This window comes from Garra rufa, chromosome 1, assembly GCF_049309525.1.
Source record: "Garra rufa chromosome 1, GarRuf1.0, whole genome shotgun sequence".
Classification (NCBI taxonomy): Eukaryota; Metazoa; Chordata; class Actinopteri; order Cypriniformes; family Cyprinidae; genus Garra; species Garra rufa.
This window is the reverse complement of record NC_133361.1, coordinates 68444870-68452419: the sequence shown is the minus strand read 5'-3', so window position 1 is coordinate 68452419 and position 7550 is coordinate 68444870.

The following is a 7550-nucleotide window of genomic DNA, read 5'->3' as shown; positions in this document are numbered from 1 at the left end:
CACGAAAAAGCAGGCAAAAATATCCCATAGACTTTCATTGGCAGAATGTTCATGCAGGCCCAAAGGAACTTCGGCGAGTAACTCATCCCACACAGTTAGTCATAGACCCATGAATGACGTCTCAAATCGACCGGCTTATTGAGGAGAGGTGTGCTATGAATTTTTGAAGCGATCGGGCGTACGATTATCGTAAAGCGGGTGGGAAATTTGGGCAAAATCTCCGATAGACTAACATTGCCATACAATTTGTGAGATATCTTTGGATCAGAAAGACATAGAGGCTTGTGGTTGGGCTCTTTTGACTCGGCTTATAAGTAGTGACCTTCATAGCCACACCCTAGCAGCCAATTATATCACCCTAGCAACCGAGGGCCGAGTTTTGCCACCGCAAGCACCACTCACATTTTCTTCAGGAAATGTACATATCTAGTTAGTGGTGCTTGCCATAGGCAAAGCATCACTATTACTGTTGTGCGTGCTTATTATTATTAGTGGTGCTTGCCATAGGCAAAGCATCACTATTACTATTCGACATACTTATTATTCTTCTTCTTCTTCTTCTTACTTCTTCCGTACGTTTTTCGGCGCGTAACTAGTCCCGCAGTTTTTGTCGTAGACCCTCGAAACAAAGTCAAATCGTGTGTCCTATATAGACTCGGTGTGCTATGACTTTTATAAGGGATCGGGGGTACGATGATGTCACACGGGGCAAAAAACCACCCCAAAATTTACAACGACAATGCATTACGGCCAACTTTGACGGGACGTAGCGCAGACCAAGAATTTCGTAGACACACGTGATTCACCACATTTGGAGAGACTGTCAAGCTGTGCGAGAACATATCTCGCAATGGGGTGTAAGTTGTACCCCTGGGGCGCAAATGCCCCTCTTTCGTTCAAATTTTGGCGCGTCCCTCGTCCCACAATTTTTGTCGTAGACCCTCGAAATGGGCGTCAAATTGTGCGGCCAATACGGGAATGTAAATCCCCGACTTTTATAAGCGATCAGGGGTATGATGATGTCACCTGGGGTAATAATTCGGCCCCAAAATCCCATAGACAACGCATTGGGACGAATTTTGACAGGACGTAGCTTCAAGCAAGAATTTCGTAGAAACACGTGATTCGCCACATCTGGAGAGGCTATCAAGCTGTGCGAGAAGACTCTTCGCAATGGGGTAAAAGTTGTACCCCTGGGGGGCAAGAGCTCTCCAAATTTGCCCCATTGACTTTCTATGGTAAGGGAACGTCCCATGAAAACCCATGGCAATTTACATAGGGATTTTGTATTGGGTATATCTCAGCATCACATTGGCCTAGAGTCGTGGAGGCGGGCTCATTTTACTCAGATGGCCAATCAGACTCTCCGAATCATCATGAAGGTGTCAAGCCACGCCCTAGCAACCATTTAGGGCACCCTAGCAACTGATCCCATAGACTTCCATTATAAGGGCCCAGATGCATATCTCTGGATCAGAGTGTCATAGAGACATGGGGGCGGACTCCTTTGAGTCGGGGCAGCAAACGCCCAATCACCAATCAACATTGACACTCCCTAGCAACCAAACAGAGTACCCTAGCAACCCAAAGCCACACAGGCATATCTTCAGACCTGAATGTCACAGAGACATGGGGATTGGTTTATATCACTCATACTGGCAACTACACTTTACAGTGTCGTCATTGGCCACTCCCTAGCAACCAAACAGAGTACCCTAGCAACCCGAAGCCACACAGGCATATCTTCAGACCTGAATGTCACAGATACATGGGGATTGGTTTATATCACTCATACTGGCAACTACACTTTACAGTGTTGTCATTGGCCACTCCCTAGCAACCAAACTGAGTACCCTAGCAACCCAAAGCCACACAGGCATATCTTCAGACCTGAATGTCACAGATACATGGGGGTTGGTTTATATCACTCATACTGGCAACTACAATTTACAGTGTCGTCATTGGCCACTCCCTAGCAACCAAACAGGGTACCCTAGCAACCAATTACCAAGACCTATATCTTTGTATTAGAATGTCGCATAGACATGGGAGTTGCTACTTTTGACTCATGCTAGCAAACTCTCAACATACTACACATGCTAGCACTCAATGGCTGCATGCTAATAGCAATTAGCTAAGGGCTAATCAATCAAAGACCTCTATAACACTCCATAGTAATGATCTTTGACATATAGCAACTGCCTTCCAATGCCCTAGCAACTACCCCGGGTACCTTAGTAACGGCCCTAGCAACCACCCAAGTACCCTAGCAACCGCATAGCAACTGCCCTAGCAACCACCCGAGTACCATAGCAACCGCATAGCAACTGCCCTAGCAACCACCCGAGTACCATAGCAACCGCATAGCAACACCTTAGCAACCACCCTGGGTACCATAGCAACCGCATAGCAACACCCTAGCAACCACCCTGGGTACCCTAGCAACCACATAGCAACACCCTAGCAACCACCCCAGATACCCTAGCAACCACATAGCAACACCTTAGCAACCACCCCGGGTACCCTAGCAACGGCCCTAGCAACCACCCTGTGTACCCTAGCAACCACCCCATGTACCCTAGCAACGGCCCTAGCAACCACTCTGGGTACCTAGCAACGGCCCTAGCAACCACCCAGGGTACCCTAGCAACGGCCCTAGCAACCACCCCGGGTACCCTAGCAACGGCCCTAGCAACCACCCCGGGAACCCTAGCATCACCCCGTGTACCCTAGCAACGGCCCTAGCAACCACCCTGGGTACCCTAGCAACTGCATAGCAACACCCTAGCAACCGCATAGCAACGCCTTAGCAACGGCCCCAGTAACCACCCTGTGTACCCTAGCAACCGCATAGCAACACCTTAGCAACCAGCTCAGGTGCCATAGCATGGGTGCCATAGCAACTGCATATCAACACCCTAGCAACCGAGGGCCGAGTTTTGCCACTGCAAGCACCACTCACATTTTCTTCAGGAAATGTACATATCTAGTATTACTATTACTGTTCGCCCTGACAAAACTTCGGCGCGCTACTCCTCTGACACCGTTTGGCGTAGACCCATGAATGAGGTGTCAAATGTTGCGGCTTATTGAGGAGAGGTGTGCTATGACTTTTCGGAGCGATCGAACCTACGATGTTCAAACAGCGCACAAAAAAGCGGCCAAAAATATCCCATAGACTTTCATTGGCAGAATGTTCATGCAGGCCCATAGGAATTTCGCGTGTAACTCGTCCCCGCACCGTTTTTCATAGACCCATGAATGACGTCTCAAATCGACCGGCTTATTGAGGAGAGGTGTAATATGAATTTTTGAAGCGATCGGGCGTACGATTATCGTAAAGCGGGTGAGAAATTTGGCCAAAATCTTCGATAGACTAACATTGCCATACAATTTGTGATATATCTTTGGATCAGAAAGTCATAGAGTTTGGGGGTTTGGATTCGGCCTATAAGTAGTGACCTATGATCTTCATAGCCACACCCTAGCAACCAAATACATCACCCTAGCAACCGAGGGCCGAGTTTTGCCACTGCAAGCACCACTCACATTTTCTTCAGGAAATGTACATATCTAGTTATTATTATTATTATTATTCTTACTTCTTCCGTACGTTTTTCGGCGCGTAACTAGTCCCGCAGTTTTTGTCATAGACCCTCGAAACGGGCGTCAAATCGTGCGTCCTATATAGATTCGGTGTGCTATGACTTTTATAAGCGATCGGGGGTACGATGACATCACACGGGGGGCAAAAGCGACCCTAAATTTACAACAACAATGCATTACGGCCAACTTTAACGGGACGTAGCGCAGACCCCGAATTTCGTAGAAACACGTGATTCACCACAACTGGAGAGGCTGTCAAGCTGTGCGAGAACACATCTCGCAATGGGGTGTAAGTTGTACCCCTGGGGCGCAAATGCCCCTCTTTTATTCAAATTTTGGCGCGCCCCTCGTCCCGCAATTTTTGTCGTAGACCCTCGAAATGGGTGTCAAATTGTGCGGCCAATAGGGGAATGTAGATCCCCGACTTTTATAAGCGAACAGGGGTACGATGATGTCACAGCCAATTTTTATTCGGCCCCAAAATCCCATAGACAACGCATTGGGACGAATTTTGACCGGACGTAGCGCCAAGCAAGAATTTCGTAGAAACATGTGATTCGCCACATCTGGAGAGGCTATCAAGCTGTGCGAGACGAGTCCTCGCAATGGGGTAAAAGTTGTACCCCTGGGGTGCAAGAGCTCTCCAAATTTGCCCCATTGACTTATAATGGTAAGGGACGTCCCATGAAAACCCATGGTAATTTACATAGGGATTTTGCATTGGGCATAACTCAGCATCACATTGGCCTAGAGACATGGAGGCGGGCTCATTTTACTCAGATGGCCAATCAGACTCTCCGGATCATCATGAAGGTGTCAAGCCACGCCCTAGCAACCATTTAGGGCACCCTAGCAACTGATCCCATAGACTTCCATTATAAGGGCCCAGATGCATATCTCTGGATCAGAGTGTCAGAGACATGGGGGCGGACTCCTTTGAGTCGGGGCAGCAAACGCCCAATCACCAATCAACATTGACACTCCCTAGCAACCAAACAGAGTACCCTAGCAACCCAAAGCCACACAGGCATATCTTCAGACCTGAATGTCACAGAGACATGGGGGTTGGTTTATATCACTCATACTGGCAACTACACTTTACAGTGTCGTCATTGGCCACTCCCTAGCAACCAAACAGAGTACCCTAGCAACCCAAAGCCACACAGGCATATCTTCAGACCTGAATGTCACAGAGACATGGGGGTTGGTTTATATCACTCATACTGGCAACTACACTTTACAGTGTCGTCATTGGCCACTCCCTAGCAACCAAACAGAGTACCCTAGCAACCCAAAGCCACACAGGCATATCTTCAGACCTCAATGTCACAGAGACATGGGGGTTGGTTTAAATCACTCATACTGGCAACTACACTTTACAGTGTCGTCATTGGCCACTCCCTAGCAACCAAACAGAGTACCCTAGCAACCCAAAGCCACACATGCATATCTTCACACCTGAATGTCACAGAGACATGGGGGTTGGTTTAAATCACTCATACTGGCAACTAGAATTTACAGTGTCGTTTTTGGACACTCCCTAGCAACCAAACAGAGTACCCTAGCAACCCAAAACCACACAGGCATATCTTCAGACCTGAATGTCACAGAGACATGGGGGTTGGTTTAAATCACTCATACTGGCAACTACACTTTACAGTGTCATCATTGGCCACTCCCTAGCAACCAAACAGAGTACCCTAGCAACCAATTAGCAAGACCTATATTTTTGTATCAGAATGTCGCATAGACATGGGAGTTGCTAATTTTAACTCATGCTAGCAAACTCTCAACATGCTACACATGCTAGCACTCAGTAGCTTCATGCTAATAGCAATTAGCACAGGGCTAATCAGGCAAAGACCTCTATAACACTCCATTGTAATGATCTTTGACAACTAGCAACTGCCTACCAATGCCCTAGCAACTAGCCCAGGTACCTTAGCAACGGCCCTAGCAACCACCCGGGTACCCTAGCAACCGCATAGCAACGGCCCTAGTAACCACCCAAGTACCATAGCAACTGCATAGCAACACCTTAGCAACCACCCTGGTTACCCTAGCAACACCCTAGCAACCACCCTGGTTACCCTAGCAACTGCATAGCAACACCCTAGCAACCACCCTGGGAACCCTAGCAACCGCATAGCAACACCCTAGCAACCACCCTGGGTACCCTAGCAACGGCCCTAGCAACCACCCCGGGTACCCTAGCAACCGCATAGCAACACCCTAGCATCCACCCCGGTTACCATAGCAATGGCCCTAGCAACCACCCCGGGTACCATAGCAACCGCATAGCAACACCTTAGCAACCAACCCAGGTACCCTAGCAACCGCATAGCAACACATTAGCAACCACCCCGGGTACCCTAGCAACCACATAGCAACACCCTAGCAACCACCCCGGGTACCCTAGCAACCGCATAACAACACCCTAGCAACCACCCCGGGTACCCTAGCAACCGCATAGCAACACCTTAGCAACCACCCCCGGTACCCTAGCAACTGCATAGCAACACCCTAGCAACGGCCCTGGGTACCCTGACAACGGCCCTAGCAACCACCCCCGGTACCCTAGCAACGGCCCTAGCAACCACCCCGTGTACCCTAGCAACCGCATAGCAACACCCTAGCAACCAGCCCAGGTACCATAGCAACGGCCCTAGCACATATCATGGGTGCCATAGCAAGTGCATATCAACACCCTAGCAACCGAGGGCCGAGTTTTGCCACTGCAAGCACCACTCACATTTTCTTCAGGAAATGTACATATCTAGTTAGTGGTGCTTGCCATAGGCAAAGCATCACTATTACTATTCGACATACTTATTATTATTATTATTATTATTATTCTTACTTCTTCCGTACGTTTTTCGGCGCGTAACTAGTCCCGCAGTTTTTGTCATAGACCCTCGAAACGGGCGTCAAATCGTGCGTCCTATATAGATTCGGTGTGCTATGACTTTTATAAGCGATCGGGGGTACGATGACATCACACGGGGGGCAAAAGCGGCCCTAAATTTACAACAACAATGCATTACGGCCAACTTTAACGGGACGTAGCGCAGACCCAGAATTTCGTAGAAACACGTGATTCACCACAACTGGAGAGGCTGTCAAGCTGTGCGAGAACACATCTCGCAATGGGGTGTAAGTTGTACCCCTGGGGCGCAAATGCCCCTCTTTTTTTCAAATTTTGCCGCGCCCCTCGTCCCACAATTTTTGACGTAGACCCTCGAAATGGGCGTCAAATTGTGCGGCCAATACGGGAATGTAGATCCCCGACTTATATAAGCGATCAGGGGTACGATGATGTCACAGCCAATTTTTATTCGGCCCCAAAATCCCATAGACAACGCATTGGGACGAATTTTGACGGGACGTGGCGCCAAGCAAGAATTTCGTAGAAACACGTGATTCGCCACATCTGGAGAGGCTATCAAGCTGTGCGAGAAGACTTCTCGCAATGGGGTAAAAGTTGTACCCCTGGGGTGCAAGAGCTCTCCAAATTTGCCCCATTGACTTTCTATGGTAAGGGACGTCCCATGAAAACCCATGGTAATTTACATAGGGATTTTGTATTGGGTATAACTCAGAATCACATTGGCCTAGAGACATGGAGGCGGGCTCATTTTACTCAGATGGCCAATCAGACTCTCCGGATCATCATGAAGGTGTCAAGCCACGCCCTAGCAACCATTTAGGGCACCCTAGCAACTGATCCCATAGACTTCCATTATAAGGGCCCAGATGCATATCTCTGGATCAGAGTGTCATAGAGACATGGGGGCGGACTCCTTTGAGTCGGGGCAGCAAACGCCCAATCACCAATCAACATTGACACTCCCTAGCAACCAAACAGAGTACCCTAGCAACCCAAAGCCACACAGGCATATCTTCACACCTGAATGTCACAGAGACATGGGGGTTGGTTTATATCA